The sequence below is a fragment of the Mus musculus genome, chromosome 3 (genome assembly GCF_000001635.26).
Source record: "Mus musculus strain C57BL/6J chromosome 3, GRCm38.p6 C57BL/6J".
NCBI lineage: Eukaryota > Metazoa > Chordata > Mammalia > Rodentia > Muridae > Mus > Mus musculus.
Window position 1 is genome coordinate 28,743,191 of NC_000069.6, and position 18,987 is coordinate 28,762,177.

General features: G+C 42.6%; 1 long non-coding RNA gene across 2 annotated transcripts in view; it reads right to left on the reverse strand.

Annotated features, from left to right (window-relative positions):
- Positions 1 to 18,987, reverse strand: part of 1700112D23Rik (RIKEN cDNA 1700112D23 gene) — a 78,900-nt gene that overhangs the window by 40,968 nt on the left and 18,945 nt on the right. The gene's annotated exons all lie outside the window — the stretch shown is intronic.

The following is an 18,987-nucleotide window of genomic DNA, read 5'->3' on the forward strand; positions in this document are numbered from 1 at the left end:
CCAAAGGCACTGATCTCTCGGTTACACTCACCTTGGTTTTTGATACAGCGTCTCTCAAAAGCACTAGAGCTTACCGTTTCAGCTAGGCTGACTGCCAGCACGTGCTGACACTTAGTCTCCAGCCCTGCTCAGCCCCACTGCTGGGGGTACAGATGTGAGCCCCGTGCTCCAAAGCTTTTGCATGAGCACTGGGGATCTTGTCTCTCAGTTCCTCACGCTTCCACAGCGAGCACTTTACCTCTGTGCTGTCTCCCCTCCCCAGATGGCTCATCCTGACTGCAATATCAGGTCTAAACCGGATCTCTCTGGTAGGTGCAAGAGCAGGAGTGGAAGGTGGTCCCCAGTTCCCTGCTGGGGAGCAGAGTCTGATCTGACAGTCGTGGAGATGCTCCTTTCTCTGTAGGAATGTGCACACACCCTGATGCTAATCTGAAGGCGCAGTTTGGCTTGCTGATGAACAGTGCCACTCTAGTGGAAAGCAAAGTGGCTCTGGCCGCTGTTCATGTGCTCTGCTGGCGCATCTCAGCGTCTCCTTGCTGCCCAGATAAGGTCTGAAATCTCTCACTGTGGATTTGTACCCATGTGTCTGGCTGCTTTGTCCTGTGAAACCACTGGATCTCACTCACAAAGAATTTTTAGGACATCGAAACTGACTGCCCTGTACCATACACATACATACATACATTTGTCTAACGCTACCGACTACACAACTATTCAACAAGTGCGAACCTCAGCATAGCCCATGGCCTTTGGGTGATGAGGACCTGTCTGTAAGTTAGTTGGTCTATTGCTGCAGGGGGGGAGTGGTGTGAGAGGGGGTAATGCTAGTAATGAGGGTCGCCTTGCTTACGTAAGGCAAAGGCTGCATAGGCACTTTTGGGGTCCTCTCAACTTTGCTCTGAAACCAAAATTAAGTAGAATAAATAAATAACTGAAGAATAAAGTCTACAGGCTGGAAGGATGGCTCAGTCGCTAAAGGCAATTACTGCTTTTGCAGAGGGTTCAAGTTTGGTTCCTAGCACCAATATTGTAGCTGTCATCTGCAATCTGCAACTCCAGAAAAAAAAAAAAAGGCTATTTAAAAAAACCACCTCTCTATCCCTGACAAAGGGAGCCTACCTCTTTACATAGATAAGTCTTAAGTGCTGGATACTACTTTGTTAAATGGAACCGGAATCATCTTGCTTCCACTTTCAGGTGGAAACATATTACAGATGAAAGTCTATAGGGGCTCGGTTTCAGCCTATAATAGAGAGACTTTTAAAAAGATTTGGCTTTTCTTACATTATGTATGTGTATGGGTGCAGAATATATGGCACCCCAGAGACCAGCAGTGGTGGATCCCTCTGGGGCTGAAGGCTGTGCACTACCTAAGGGGTACTGGGAACTGAACTTGAGTCCTCTGCATGAGCACTCCAAGTCAGCCCTTCAGTCCCAGGGCGACTTTTAACAATGCAAACATTCAGCTGCTACTGAGCTCACTATTAAGACAATCAGTGTATACACTGTTTACCATGTCCCAGGCAGCCTTTAAAATAGTTTTATTGCATTTATTTGAGGAGTAGCAAGCCGTGTCACATGTAGGGAGAGGGGATCAAATCTAGGACCAGGGGATAGAACTCAGGTCATCGGCTTGATGCAAGTGCCCTTAGAACTGAGGCCACTCTCAGGCCCCTGTGTCAGATACCTTTTTAAATAATTGTAATCTGTCTATCATGCCAGCACCTTCAGATGAGCACATCTACTGTTCCATTAGGACAGCTGTAGCACAAATGTGCCCATGGATCATTCCTTTCCTTCTCCCTCTCCCTAATCAGACTGGCAAATGCTTGTCCAGTGTCCTTGGTGGACTAGAGATCTGCTCTCCCAGCCTGAGGTTTCTCATCTGTAGATGAAGAGCTGCTAAGAAAGCCCCAGATACACAGACATATTAATAAACACTCGTTCAATTTTGCAGAGTCCCTTTCCAAAAAAGGAGGGAGCCGCTGGTCATTAACACCAATCATTCTGAGCACGGCAGAGTATGGTCCCATTGTAACAAAGTATAGATGAATTATTAACAAAATGATAATTTTTCCAAAAATGAAATGCATTTGTTTAATGTGAACAGTCCATACTCTATAATTCAATGAGAAAGTTCAACATGTTAGTATAGTTTAAAAAGTTGCGTTTGCCTTCCACTATCTGAAAACAGTTCCACGAGTCAGAACCTCCAAGTACTGCCCTAATCCCACCTCTGCAAAGGCAGAGATAACTCAGAAAGACACCAAAAGCCATAACAGACAACAGACATTTCAAAAGAAGAACTGTAAATAGCGAGCTGTTATGTGCGGGAAAAAGTCTGCATGCTGGACAGCAGCGCTTTCATTGTCAGTGGCTGCAGAGGACAAGGGCTTTTCTTCCTTTGTTAATCTGCGTGTGTGCGCGTGTGTGTGTGTGTGTGTGTGTGTGTGTGTGTGTACACACGCACGCACACACACTCACATGCTCACGTGTGCACATAAGGGTCAGCCTTAGGTATGGATCTCTTCAGAGGACAGCCCTAGGTGTGCATCTCTTCTGTCAGGTTCAGTGGATAAAGGTGCTTGTCGCTAGGCTTGGCTGCCTGAATCAATTCCCAAAACCCACATGATGGAAGAAGAGACGCAGCTCTCAACAGCTGCCCTCTGCCCTCTACACTGACCGCCTGGGGTCTCAGGAGAAGCAGGGTTAATGGAAAGGAATGGTGGGAAATTCATGGAATGGTAATTATAACCCTAACACTGCTGAAGAGTAGAAACTACTCCTAGGGAAATAGGGAGTGAACGGAGAAGGAAAGTCACTATACACCAGTATGAGTCACAGTGGCATCTGGGAGAGGGTGTTACTTTATTAGGCCTTGTGAGATGTGAGATGCTAATAGAAGCCTAAGAAAAGGAAGGGTCAGAAGAGACCCACAGACATTTTGATAAATAAATAAAAATATATAATAAAAGAACCCTGCATCCCCGCAGTTCTTCGTGTTTCATAGAAGATATTAATGCAAACAAGAGGGGAGAGCCGCAAAATGAAAGGCTTGAAATCTGTGTCCCCCAGGTGGTTCCTAAGGGATCTGCAGTCAGCTGCTTGCCTGCTCAGCTCTGTTTGAAAAGCACTAGCACCCCCTGGTGTCAACATTGCAGAACTGTCCCATAGTCCTGAAGGATCATAAATATGGGAAGGAAGGATACAATAAAAACGTTCATACCTTCAACCATGGCTATGAGCTATGTTTCCATCTTCCTTGTGATATGTTGGCATATGTATGCCATTTGCAAGTAGATTACAGATGCTAAAATTTCATGAATATTAATTACAGGGTAACCAAGCACATTCTAATTAAAGGCAGACTCTGAAGGAGTAAACACAAGCCTGGTAATTTTGGATCTCACTAAGATTTAAAACGGCTGGGGAGCTCATAGGCTCCAGGGATGAAAGTACCACTACTGTTCGGCTAATGGACACAGTACCAAACCACCCTCTAAGTATGTATCTCTCCGCCCAGGGTAAGTGGGGCTTTGGGTTCTTAGCAGAGAAGCTTCTCCTGCAGTGGGTGGTGGCTAACACAAAACCTCACAAGGAGTCGAAACACAGTATCCGTATCCGTAGAATACCCGGCCACAAACGGGACATCTATCTTTCTGCCCGAGAGCTGTAAGCCAGGCTCCAGTAAAGCTTCCTCCTTTGTACTTGCTCCTGTGTTCTAGAGGTCTCTCTCAATCTAGACTGTTCTCACTACTTTTCAAGCCTCCCGTGACACTAAAGTTCCTGGGGGTCAGCCATCTTGTAAAATGGCCCAATCTTTGGATCTGTCCAGTCATCCCCTTGATTAAATCAGTATGGGATGTTTTGTCAAGAATCTTCCACAACTGAGTTTTTGAATTTCTTACTGCAGCATCTCACAAAACGCAGCACTCGACTGCTCTACTTTGGGTGCTGCTACTTGGTCACCTGGCTAAGGTGTGACTTCAAAACTTGTAAACTAGTGTCCTAAGAGGTGTGTCACATAGAGAATATGACACCTAACATTTTTTATACAGGGTTTACCATGTGTTGATGAATCTTGGCTTGAGTCAGTTGTAACAGTGGGGATTGGGAAACAGCAGTTTTCTATTAATGGCATTCCTTTAAGACACATGGTCAACCCAAAACAGATTAGCCTACCTATAAACCAGGATGATAAAACAGAGCAGACAACTGTGGTATTGACGATACTCTAAGCATCCTTGGCAAAATCTATTCTCCTGACAAAAGAAAAACATTAGAACTAGGTATATTGTGTCTAATCCCATCAATATTATAATCCCAAGATTATTTAATGTACTGCACATGTACATGTACTATAAAACACAGCAAATGAATACATTCTTCTCAAGTGCACATAAAATGAGGTAAAGAAAAATGTTATGACACATTGTACTTGAAAACAGTGGCGATCACAGTGGCCTCTGGGACAGGGGTTTACTTTAGCAAACCTTGGGAGATGGGAGTAATTATCAAATAGATGTGTGTGATTGTTTTCTTTTATCTAAAACTGACAACTTTCTCCTACACTTTCAGTGACAAACATTTTGTTATGATATAAGCGAATTAATCTGTTTTAATAGCAACTAATTTTCCATATCCTGCTCAAAAAGCTTTTTCCTACCCACAAAGACAATTTAAATATATTTAAATTTTTTACATTATATTTAAATTTTTTTATAGGTTTATGTATAAGGTTTATGTGTGGTTGGTCTCCATTTCTGTATTTGATGTGAAACAGGCACTAAGGTTTTTTTGTGGATATTCAGTAATTACAAAATTATTAGTTGAAAGCATTGCCCTAAGAGAGTTGGGAAAACGGCTCAGCAGTTGTTTCCTGCAGAGGTGTCAGGCAGTTTACAAGCCTGTAACTGCAGCTCCAGGGAAATCCATGCCTCTCTCAAAGTCCCTGTACTCACAGGCACAAGCCCACTTACACTCTGAGGCTGCAGACAGGACTCAGGAGTTAAAGCACTCACTGCTCTTGCGGGGACCCAGGTTCAGTTCTAAAGACCTTCATGCTCCCTGCTGGCCTCTGCAGACACTGTACAAATGTGATGCGCATTCAAACAAAACACTCAGACACATAAAATAAAAAGTACATTTGATATGTAGTTTAAAAAAGGAACTGTTTTGGCAGGCCTGGAGAGATGGCGCAGAGGTTAAGAGCACTGTCTGTTCTTCCAGAGGTCATGAGTTCAATTCCCAGCAACCACATGGTGGCTCACAACCACCTGTAAAGGGATCTAATGCCTTCTTTTGCTGTGTCTGAAGACAGCTATAGTGTACTCATATACATTAAAAAAAAAACAAAAGTTGTTCTAGTAGCTTTCTTCAAAATACGTGGATGGGGCATGTTCTCTTTGTATTGCTTCAGTGCCAAGTCCTGCTTTGCTATGCGTAAGGGACATGGAACAGAGCCAACCGTGTGTGGGCCTCCACAAGTGTCGATGGTTGCTGTGGGTATAAGGCTCGTTTGTATAATAATGTACATAGTTTGTACATTATTTAGATTATGACTCCATGATTATCAGAGACAGCAAGAGTCTGGGAAGTGAGGGTGCATCTAATGTCTCAGCAAACTGACATCTTCAGGACAGCTCTCAAGGCTGTGGGAAAGAATGTTGAAAACATGAGTTCTAAACTACATAATTTCTCAACTATGCAAAATATAAGGATGCAATATGAATTGTAGAAGGAGCTTCAGAGATCTAAAGGAACAGAGGCAGCTGCACTATGAGCCAGCTGGTCAGAAAGATACTAAGGAAGGAGATAAAGAGATTTAGGGAGTAGTGATCACAGGGCAAGATCCCACCCAACTAAGGTGTTTTTTGTTGTTGTTGTTGCTGCTGCTGCTGCTGTTTATGCTTACAAAGGCAAGCAGATTCCTGAGTTCAAGGTCACCCTGGGATGGAGGGAATTTTGGTCCTGGCCCAGGTGTGGTAGGAATGGTAAGTTCAGGGTAGGGTCCCACCCAGGTATAGTAATTGTCTGTGCTTGTGCTTGCTGTTGCTTTCTAGGATTCAAGAAGCTGGGGCCTTGGGATGCTGATTAATGGGATAATCAAAAGGGAATCTGGGGTGATGACTGAATGGATATGTAAATAAAAGCCTGGGCTTCTGATCTGCAAGAAATGAGCTATCTAGAGTTTTTAGAATAGTAAGAGAACGCTAGAGAGAAAGAGATTCATCTCGAGCAGAACATAGGCCCTCAACTTGTAACCCACAATTTGACTTTGAGTCATCTGTCTCACTGCTCCCAGACACTCCTTCTCTCAGGAACTCCTCTCTCCAAGCCAAGGCTGGCCCTTGGCATTTCAGTCACCTGTCAATCTATATCACAATCATACTCTCTATTACCTTATAAAAAATCTTAAAGCTAAGCAGAAAACTTTCCAATTTGTTCCTTTTCAAGATTTTTTAATGTTTTAGATCTTCAGTAACCTGAAATAAATTTTGGAAAGTATTTGCTAATTCTACACAAAGCTTGGTGGAATTAAGACTAGAATTATATTTAATCTATTACAAGTGTGGACAGAACTGACATTTTAACAATATTAATTCCTCTAATCTACCAACATGAGGTGTATTTCTATGTAAATAACCTTTAGCTTTTTTTTTTTTTGATTTCTCAAAGTCTTGGATGACTTTATTAAATTAATTCCTAAGTACTTCTGTTTTGATGTTATTATAAATAAAATTAAATTTCCATCAATAGCAATATTGCTTATATAGGAATACATTTTAAGTTATATTTGTTTGATATATATATGTATATATGTGTGTGTGTGTGTGTGTGTGTGTGTGTGTGTGTGTATACTCATGTGCATGCCAAGCATACAAGTGTGGTAGACAGAGAACAATTAGCAGAAGTTGGTTCTCCCCTTCACCCCTTCACCATTTAGGTCGGAGGAAGGATAAACTTCATGTAGTCAGGCTTAATGGAAAGTGCCATTACCTGCTGAACCATCTTTCCGGCTCACATATGATTCTTTACACATAAGATTTGTGTATTGAAACCCTGACAATAGTTGTGTTATAAATTCCCTACAAGTTCTATACAGTCATGTGTTCTACAGAAAGAGGTGGGGCAAGCACAGGGGGAAAGACAGAGGAAGGAAAACCCAAAGATTTTCTCTTGACCTTTTATCATTAACATTTGTTTCTTGTCTTATTGCTATGGTCAGAACCTTAGAGAGACAAGAATGACAGTGGGTATACTACTTGCCTAGTTATCTCTCTTCGGGGAAAACATTAATATTGTACAATTAAGGATGGTGCCGGCTCCAAGATGTGTATATGTCAATAATAACATATTGCTCTCTTTCATTTGTAGCTTCCAATAGTTTTTCATTGGTAACAAATGAAGTTGACCAACATATGCTTTTTCTATTTCATAGTGTCCTCTTTTTCCTCCTAACATAGTGAATTATGTAAGTTTTAAAATATTAAACCAACTTTTAATCCTAAATAAAAAATGATTTCTTAGGCTTTTATGAGATTGTATGTTTCATATCATATACACATGCTTTTATATAATGTTGGATTTGATGTGTTAATATTTCATTCTAAATGTTTGTGACTAACTCTTACTCTATAAGAGACTATAGCTTTTATAGGTAGCATGTTAGGTTTATGCTAGCTTTGTAAACTTGTTTGGGACGTATATATACCATAGTTATCCAGAAAAACAGAACCAAAGGGACATTGGTAATTAGAGTCCATAGGCCTGAAAAGTTGGAAAGCCAATTTTAAGTCTAAAGGCAAAAGAGACAGATAGCTCAACTCAAAGATGGCCAGAAAAATTTTTGCTCTAGTCAGGCCTTCAGTTAGGTGATAGCCACCCACATCAGGGAGGACAAAGCATTCTAATATTTCAAGTACTAATCTCACCCAGAGACATAGACATAGACATACCTAGATAATGTTTCATTGAATACAAAAATCCATTCATCTGTTTTTAGTGCCTAAAGGTTTTTCCAACTTTACCCCAAAGCCTTTCCCTACTCAAAATATTTTTTAAATACTTTCCAAATATTTATAGGTGGACTCTTTATGTGTAAGTCATGGCCCAGTGAATTTAAGACAAAACATTTGCAGCTAACATAGAGTAGCACTCCAGTTTCCTCTTGGTCTTTAGGAATAATTCCTGCAGCTACATTAAAAGCCTTCTTTGCCTACTGATTCACAGGCAGAAGGACTCCATCGGACATAACATGGGTTTGAATATCAATGTGTGTCTCTGTTCAGTGTTGTTATTAATACGTTCATCTCAACCTGACATAGCTACACGTAATCACCCAGGATGAATACTAAACTAATGCTTTGTGGGCCAGTCGGCCATAAGGAAAAGAGCTGTATTAGGGGAAAGCTTTGCTCTCTGCCTGTCTCTTTCACATTGTTTCTTTTGCTCTACAGGGGAAATTTTAGTTCTATACAATTCCAATTATTACAATTGGAATTGTTTCCTGGACCATTAGAGTACCTTTCAGAAAGCTCCTGCCTGTGCTGTAACCTGAAGTGGTTCCCTGTGTTTTCCTTCAGCAGTTTTAGCATTTCTGGTCTTGAGTTACGGCATTTAATCTGTTGTGACTTGTTTTTTTTGTTTGTTTGTTTTTTTCTGAATGTGGATGCAGTCTATGTTGAAAAGGCCATCTTCAGTGTATGCTTTTTATCTTTGTCAGAAACCAAGAGGTCATAGCTTCATGGGCTTATGTTTATGTCTGTTATTCTAATTCATTGGTCTAGCTGTCTCTGCCATGGTGACTGTGTCCTGTATCTTTCTAGTGTTTTTCTAGACTTGGAACAGCATATTGTGACAGATCCGGTGTTGCTCATTTTACTCAGGAATTTCAGTGTGAGCCCCAAGACTAAGAAAGAGTAAAGTTAATGAGTAAACTCTAGTCTTGGGCTGAACCCCAAAGCAAAGGAAGATCAGCAGTTTTGTTCTTCCACATGTAGAAGTTGAGACAGCCCATAGAATGAAAGAAAACTGTTGCCACCTACACAACTGATGGAGGAAAAATATTCAGAATACATAATCCAAAAACATAATTCTAATCCACAAACAGGGCATATGACATGAATTTCTCAAAAGACAGAGTATAATATGGGCAACTGATGCATGGAAAATCTGCCATTATCCTTATGTATCAGGGAAATGCATATCAGAACCACACGGATTCCATCCTAGTTTATCAGAAGGGCTGTTGTTGTTTTAATGCAGGTGAGGATGTGGGAGAAGAATGGGAGAAGAATATCAGCACACTACACAGTTGGAGGGAACATAACTAGTGTAGCCACCTCTGATATGAGTATAGAGGTTCCTCAGAACGGAAAGAATGGGCACTGGGCATGCTGATGCATACCTGCAGTCCCTGATCCTGGGAGGCGGAGGGAGCGCTGGTCTGCATGGTAACCTCCAGGTCATCCAAGGCTACATAATGAGACCCTGTCTCAAAACAATAAACAAAACAAAAGGATGGCTGCCCCAACATCCACTCCTTAAAAAGCTAAGACGGAACTGAATCTGAGTTAGCTGTACCACTACAGGAACCTCCATCAGCATCTTCCAGAGATACTTGTCCATTTAAGTCTATTATAGCACTACTCACAACAACCAGCACAGACAGCCATCAGCAGGGGAACTTATAATGAAAATGTAGGATAGAAACACCAAGGAATTTTGTTAATTTACAAAGAAAAATAACATTCTATCATGCTCTGGAAAATATACAGAACTGGAGGTGATCATATTAAGCAAGACAAGCCAAACCAAGGTGAAACCAAGACTACACACAGACCAATAACACGGGGACTGTTAGGAAGGGAGCAAAACTGTCTGGGTATGGAATAAAAGTCACGGGGGACCAAATCCAGAGGTTAGTCATGGTTCACCAGTTGAGGGATGGGGCCACCCACCCATCTCCAAAATTTTAAGCCAGAATTGCTCCTGTCTAAAGGAAATGCAGGGGAAAAGAGTGGAGCAGAGACTGAAGGAAAGGCCATCCAGAGGCTGCCCGACCTGGGGATCCATCCCACATGCAGACACCAAACCCAGACACTATTGCTGATGCCAAGAAGTGCTTGCTGACAGGAGCCTGATATAACTGTCTCCTGAGAGGCTCTGCCAGATCCTGACCAATACAGATGCGGATGCTCACAGTCAACCATCAGACTGAGCACAGGAACCCCAATGGAGGAGGTAGGGGGAGGACTAAAGGAGCTGAAGGGGCCTTATCTGGCACCAATGAGAGGGGAGGTCCTGTGGAAGCTTGATGCCCCAGTGTAGAGGAATACTAGAGTGGTGAGGTGGGAGTGGGTGGGTGGGGGAACACCCTCATAGAAGCAGGGGGAGGGAGATAGGATAGGGAGTTTGTAGAGAGAAAACTGGAAAGGGGATAACATTTGAAATGTACATAATTAAAATATCCAATTAAAAAAATAAATTACACTATTAAAGTTAAAAAAAAAAAAACAACTCATGGAGGAGGTGAATATAGCCCAATTACCTGACATATTTCAGCAAAACATGATTGCAAGCCCCACAGCCTTGTACACAAATATACACTGATACAAATAAAGAACATGGGCTATCAGAGGAAGCATCCATTCTGCTTTCCATGAAGTTGCTCAGAAGCCCTTCCTGTCTTCCTGTGAAAGTTTGTGGTGATGAATTGTTTGCATTCCTCACCTCAGTGTATGGGTTTGGTTTTTTTAATCGTGTTACAAAGTAGAGGCACACAGTATGAGAAACCCTCAACTGAAGAAATGTCTCCATCAGATAGGCCAGTGGGGACATTTTATAGATTAATGATTGGTATGGGAGGACCCATGTCAAGGGGGCAGGGTCATCCTTGGGCAGGTGGTCCTTGTATGTACAAGAAATCAGGTTTAACAAGCAATGGAGGAGAACCAGTAAGAAGTATTCCTCAATGGCCTCTGATTCAGTTCCTGCCTGGCCAGCCCTGTATATTAGTCAGAATATAGAGGAACAGGACTGTCAAAGTTAGGGTTACTATTGCTGCAACTTGTATGTGTGTGTGTGTGTGGGGGGGGGGTCACTTACACTTCCATAGAGCAGTTCATCATCAAAGAGTGAGGATTTCATGTAGCTCATGTAGGGAAGGATCCTGGAGGCAGGAGCTGATGCAGAGGCCATGTATGGGGAGGTGCTGCTTACTGGCTTGCTCCTCATGGCTTGCTCAGCCTGCATTCTTATAGCACCCAGGACTACCTAGCCAGGGGAGGCACTGCCTACATGGACCTGGTGACCAATTAAGAAAATAGTTTACAGCTGATCTCCAACATAAAACTAGTCAATACAAGAACTAATAGAATATATATATATATACACACACACACACACACACACACACACACACACACACACACACATATATATATATACATATATATGTATAGCATAAAAGTGAAACAGCTCTCTGGTTGTGAGTTGCTAGCAGCTCTGTTGGCCAGCAGTAATAGGTCTGTGCTCTGGGTGAGTATGGGATGGCAATCCTAGAGGACACTAAGATGGAAGGGGGAATCCTGTGCTCTTAGTGGAGAAAGTCACTCCCTCTAGGCCCCAGGGAACAGGTCTGCCATAGAAGAACAGAAGTCCTTGTTCAGAGGTGGAGTTGGTGAAGTCTTTCTCCAGAGAGCAGGGCTGCCTGCTGCCAGTGGGTCCTCCTCCAGGGAGCAAGAGTACCTGGGAGCTACCTCTACCCCCAAGCTAGGCTCTGGCTAAGACGGGGAGTGGATTGGCCAAAAAAACCTGTCCCCAAGGTACATAGACCCAGGTTCTGACTGGCAGGGTGTAAGCAAATGAGGGAGGAAACAGTGAGTATCACGGCTCCGTGGAGAACCCACAACCAAGAGGGACCTCATGCAAGGCCACGTTCCATCTCTTTTCCACCTACCCCCACCCCTTGATGATGCTGCAGAGGCAGACTCCATGATACGACTCCATAGTTTTCTGTTTGTTCCCTGCTGCTGGTTCTTGCCATAGCCAGTGTTTCTGTGTCCAACATTCCTATCTGGGATCATAGCCAGGGCCTCTATCGTCTTGCCTCTTTTTAATATACTTTTAAAAATTGTCCAATTTTAAATTTCAATCTTATAATCTCTTATTTATACTTCTTTGAGTTTATTTTTAGTGGCCATACAGCAACTACAATGTATATTTAATTTATACCTGCCTCCTGACGTATGGAGTCAACTCTCCCCACTTTCCATTAAATGTACAAACTGTGATTTTAAGACATGTGTATGGCACAGTGGGAGACATCAGCTTTACTCTTTTCAAAAACAAAGCAATTAGATAGTTATCCATGAATGAAAATAATCACTGAAGGGCTCGAGGGTCCAATTAAGAGCCGCAGCAACCGAGTGGTGCAAAAGAGGAAGCCGTGCCTGGAATAGACTGATGGGCCTGTCATCATGGAGAGTGACATCTGGTGAAGGACAGAGGGAAAGGAGGCTGTCAGCATCTGCCCATGCCACCACATTCCCCAGTGGCCTGCTCTAGAGCAAAAAACTAGCAGTTTTCATCACCTGAGATAACCAAAAGCCACTGTCACCATGAGCTCCGCGAAGAAGCTAACACTGTTCAAAGAAGCCACTCTTGTGCCACTGAAACGGACACTTTACTCAGCTCTATGTGGAGCCTGGGTCTGCAGCTGTGGTATTTCTACATAGACCCATGCTGCAGACACTAGAGCCTCTGCCGTTCTGAGTGAGCTTTACCCTGGACCACACAACTGTTACTACTCTGAATATGCCCAAACCACAGGCCATGGTGCCTACATCCCTCAGACATCACAGCACTGCCACAGCAAGGTAGCCTGCATTGGTGCCTAGAGCCACTGTCTCTGCCTATATACGTGCTCTAGACTCTGGATCGATGCCTCTGCTGAATGTTCCAGCACCTGCGGCATGGACCTATTCTAGCCTCCAAAGCTGTAGGCTGTGTACTGTAGGCTGTGTAGCGGTAGGCTTTGGATGCTGGTTCAAGCATATCCCTATGAGCACATGCTCCTTGCACAGCATTACCAGTTCAGCAGTAAGGGAGCATGCTGCCTTCCAGACGCTTGTACTACCCCTCCCTCTACAGCTCACATAGGCATCACTCATCAGATGCTGGCACAATCACTGCCCATAAGCTGGACCCAGGGCTAAGAGACACCCCAATCATGAATTCCCCTATGGGAGAAAGAAAATCAGAATTCCAATGGCCTTCACTGTTAAAGGCCTGCAGAGTCTCTGCTGCTATGCACACCCTTATGGACACTCACAGCCTTCACAACCAAGGACCTGTGCAATCTTCATCAGTCTCAAAGGACAAAGCTGCATAGAGACTATAATATTGTTCCCTTGCATGCACCAAGGCTGGCATGTCCTACCTGGCCAAAACCCTCACACAGTGTGCTTAAAAGCATATAGAATCTGTTTCTCCACAGCATTTTCAAACATCCTTGCTGTTATTTATCCCTTCCTCCCTCTCCTTTTGATGACTTGCTTGAATTTAGTTCACACATCTTTTTAATCATGTGCCCAGTTGACATTGTGTATTGTATGTTTTTCATGTCGGGTGATAGTCTATAGCTTCAGGATTTCTGTTTGGTTATTTTAAACCATTGTTTCTGTGGATAAATAGATGGGTCAGCATTTCTGAGTGCTTCCTTCTCTTGCAGAGAACTGGGGTTGGGTTGCTAGCACCCATGTTGGTGATTACCCCTAAACACCAGTTCCAAAGGATCTGATGACCCTTCCAGCCTCCATAGTCACCTGTACACACACACATACACATATAGACACACACACTAAAAGTTAACAGAATCCTTAAAAATATTTCTATCTCTTTGTTGGAAAAAATGCACATTGTTTTTGTGATTTTTATTGTTTACTTTTGCTCCTTAGGTGACTGCTAGGCTACCTTTAGTACAGTCATTTTTGATTAACTGTCAAGCAATTTGTCACTTTCCATGTTTTTCAGGTTGGTTACAGATAAAAGCCATTGCATTCCTTTGGTGCTTTCATATTTTGTTTTTGTTTTTTGTTTTTGTTTTTTTCATAGTTCTTATTACCACATCTGATGTCTGTGGATTTAATGGAGTAGTTGTCTCCTTCAGGCCTTGTGGACTGGTTTCAATGCGAGAGACCTTCATCTACACATGGAGCAATTCCTCCCTGGGGACTAGCTCTCATAGCATCTGAATGAGCTATGGAAACTGACAAAGGAAAAGAGCGACTGCCAATCATACACAGCTATAAAACTCATAAACCACAACAACGGGCAGACCAGCAGGACATCCCCTAGGATACTAGAGTGGCACTATTATTTGGGGGTAACAAACAGCTGCCTAATTGGATCTAAGGCTCATTCTGTAAGAGAAAATTCTGCCATAAAATTAAGACCTAAGTAAAATGAGAAATATCTTTTGTTCATAGTTAAGCAGACTCAATATTATTAAGATATCAATTCTCCTTAAACTGATTCTTTTAAAACTAAATATAACCCAAAATAAGTCTGATTAAGAAGAGCAAAGTTAAGGAAATGTGTGTCTGGTACTGTAATCCTAGACAAGTACTCATGGCTAAACATGTCATAGACCCCAGAGAAGGACCTACAACTGCCATTTTCACAAACCAATATAACGTCTAACTGTATTCTAACTAAGTATTCTTCTACACTGAGATTTACAGAATATTTCTGCCATAAAATTAAGACCTAAATAAAATGAGAGATGTCTTTTGTTCATGGATGAGCAGACACAATATTATTATATCAATTATCTTTAAACTAAGTTACCATAACAAAACAAGTTTGATTTTTAGAAAAAATGCAAATGTGAAAGGCGAACATTAGATATTCTCATGAATTATGTTAGAACCACAGCAATTAAACCAAAACAATATTGGAAGGGGGAGGGGGAAGAGGGAGGGGAGAGGGGGAGAGGGGGAGGGGGGAAGAGGGAAGGGAAACGGGGAGAGGGGGAAGGAGAGAAGTATAGCTTTGGGAGCATAACAGAAAGAGTAGAAGCAAATCTACACATATAAGATAACTGATGTTGGAAGGTTAGAAGCAGCACAGTGGAGAAAGCAGAGCCTTTGTAGTGATGAAGACTAACAGGATATCCACCTTCCTAAACTGAGTTCATACCCATACCTTACACAATAAACAAAAAGAAACAGAAAAAGGGAAAGAGAAACAGAGGGAGGGAGGGAGGGAGGGAGGAGAGATAAAGATTCAGAACAAAATAAAAAAGACAGTAGTTAAAGACTTTTGGGAAAAGCATGCAAGAAAATCTAGCCAGGCACAGTAATCCCAACTACGTTGGATGCCTAGGGAAGACAGAGATGGTTTAGTGTTTAAGAGTCCATACTGCTCTTCCAGAGCACTACAGCTCAGGTCCCAGTAGCTACATTGGTGAGCTCACACGTGCCTGCATACTCCAGCACCTGGAACCCTCTTTTGGCCTCCAAGAGCATTTCTACTCATGTGCTCTTCATGCACACAAACACATGTGCACATAGACATAAATAAACAATACAAATAAAGCTGGGCAGGGGTGATATGCACCTTTAAGGCCAGCACTTGGGATGCAGAGGGAGGCAGATCTCTGAGTTAGAGGCCAGCCTGTTTTACAGAATGAGTTCCAAGACAGTCAGGGATACACAGAGAAACCCTGTCTTGGGGTGAGGGTGGAGTAGGAGGAATGACTGAAAAATAAATTCAAGAATTACTTGGGCTATGTTATAAGTTCAAGGCCTGCAACTTATCTCATTATATCTTGAGACTTTGTCTCAAGATTAAAAAGGGAACAAGGCAAAGTTTAGCAGCACAGTGTTTATCCAGCACGCACACATCCTAGATTCATTCCTCTAGAGTAGACAAAAACGTCTATGCATAAACGTACAGGTATGTGTATGCACACACATAGGAAGAAACCCTTACGATCTTGACTTAGATAAAGATTCCTAAGTCTGATGCCAAGAGCAGAACACATGGAAGAATAAACTAATAGGGGCTGAGAGGGTGGCCTGGTCAGTGAAGTGCTTGCCATGGAGGTGTAAAGACCCGAGCTTACCCCAGCACCCACATAAAGACAGGCATAGTGGTGTGCATGTGAAATCCCAGGGCTGGGGAGATGGAGATAAACACATCTGCTCAGATGGCCTAGCTTAAGGTCAGTGAGAGGCAGTGCCTCAAAACACAAGGTGAACAGATTCTCAGGCCTGATGGATGCCCAAGGTTAACCTCTGCTCACATGTCCACATGCATGCCCACACATACATGTGTACACAAACACCAATACACACATGCTGAGCAAACTAACAAATTAAACTCTATCACAAATAGCCTGAGTTAGGGATATAGCTGAGTGGTACCGCTCTTGCTTCCCAATGCATAAGGTCCAATATCAATCCGTAGCACCACTAAAAGGGCAATGAGGAGAAGGGTGTGTTCAGGGCACCGAGAAAGCAGAAGGGCTAAGCCATGGGCTAGGAGAGAGGTTTTATGGCACAAATCTGACCTAGAGCTCATGGGAACTATAAGAAAACAGCTAAATAAGAAAGTAAATGCAGATGTGAGCAAATGCTTCAATCTGCTAGCTACAGGGAAAGAAACAGCACCATCATTACTAGGGGAATACAAACAGTATACCAAAAATGCAGTGTATCAGTTGTGTCTCTGTGATAAAAATGCCATACCTCAAAGTGAGTTAGAGAAGAAAGGGTTTACCTCAGCTTACAGTTACTGTCTATCATGTAGGAAGTCAGGCCAGGAATTCAAGGCAGGAACCTGGAGGCAGGAGATGAAGCAGAGGCCATAGAGGCATACTGCTTCCTGGCTTGCTCAGCTTGCTGTTTTACACACTCAGAACCACCTGCCCGGGGATGGCATCTCCATACTGTGTTGGACCCTTCTACACCAATCATTAAGAAAATACCCCAAATGGGCTTGCCAACATGATAATCTGATGAGAGCATTTTCTAAATTGAGACTCCCTCTTCTCAGAGGACTCTAGTTTGTGTCAAGTTGTCAAAACAAAACAAGAACCAAAACCCAAAACCAAACCAAACAAAAAAAAAAAAAAAAAAAACCCTAACAACAGAGTAGCTGAAATAAAGATATTCAGTTACTGCAAATGCTGACAAGAATACAGAACCCATGCTCACGTGCACAGCCACTGTGGAGATCCCCTTCTGAACACAGGACCCAACAGTCCCAGGCCCAGTTAAGTGTTTCAAGAAAAATAAAAACTAGTTTGTACCAATTTCATACACAGTTGTCTATAGCTTTATGAATAATCTCCAGAAACTGAACAATATCCTGCAGCCAATGGATAAAAAACACACTACTCAATGAAAGAGAACACAGAATTGATTTGTGTAGCTAGATAGATTAAATTTAAATGCATTTTGCCAGACAAAAGAGCCAGACAGGCTGAGGAAACTATTATGGTTTACGACTCCATTTATCTGGCATTCTGGAAAACACAAGACAAGAGGCATGGGAAACATGTCGATAGTTGCTAGAGGATTGGAGGTGGAAGGTGTCTGACTACAATGTGACAAGAAAGGAAGCTTTAGGGTGGTGTCACTAACCTGGGAGGTTTATACTTACTCTGTATCACAGAGGAAACATTACTCTTAGCCAGTATTTAGAATTCAATCAGCGTTTTGGAGAGTTCTACGATCGAATGCAGACTATAATGAAAGAACGTAACAAGATTATAAGTATACAACTTCACTAGGCAACCTCAGAAGAAAGGAGCTAAACAGCATGGAACCTGTAGGGCTAACACGACAAAAATCAACTATGATTTAAAAAAAAAAGTTATGTTTCTCACAAGAGTAGATGCTGGCAATTTCAAAACTACTTTACAAATATATTAGAGTTAAACAAGTAAATATATTGTAGCTGCTCAGGACCCTGTGTCTTGCTGTCAGAGAAAGAAGCAACTGGCGCACAAAATAAATCTTGTATTAGCCAGAAATATCAGTATGAGCCATGCTTACTCATAGCTGAGTAAATGAAATAATTATGTCTAGATAATGTGCAATGAAGAACTGGCTCAGCCAGGCTATTGTTTAAACTTTCTAGAAAACCCATTTCCATAACTGGCCCCGGTTTGCTCCTGGAGACTGAGTCCCGGGAACGCTCTGCTGAGCATATTGCCTCCTGTAGTTCTGAAGCCGTGCACTGTTGTGTTGAGCCGATATGTGCAACAAATCAAGGTAATTCGTGCAATCAGTGTGATTTATGCTAAATGCTTTCCTTCCAGACGGTGAACTTTAGAAACCACTTAGTGTACAGAACTCTGTACAGCGAATCAGAACTCTGATGTCTAGGCTCAGGCAGACTTCCCTGGTAGACAGCACTGTGCATATTACTGGGCAATTGTGGTGCATGCCTGGAGCAATCAGCTTTGCTTTCTAGGGCCAATCTCCTAGGAGAAGTTTCCCACTAAATTCCTCCAGACATCACTTCAATGTGTTTTTGCCCTTTGCTTATTTTGATTTCTATTCATGAGCATCATGAGCTCTGCATTTTTTTATTGGGTATTTATTTCATACCAAAAAAAAAAAGTCCCCCACACACTCCCCCACCCATTCCCCCACCCACCCATTCCCAGTTCTTGGCCCTGGCATTCCCCTGTACTGAGGCATATAAAGTTTGCACGACCAAGGGGCCGCTCTTTCCAGTAATGGCCGACTAGGCCATCTTCTGATTCACATGCAGCTAGAGACACGAGTTCCGGGAGGGTATTGGTTAGTTCATATTGTTGTTCCACATATAGGATTGCAGATCCCTTCAGCTCCTTGGGTACTTTCTCTAGCTCCTCCATTGGGGGCCCTGTGATACATTCAATAGCTGACTGTGAGCATCCACTTCTGTGTTTGCCAGGCCCCGGCATAGTCTCACAGAGACAGCCAT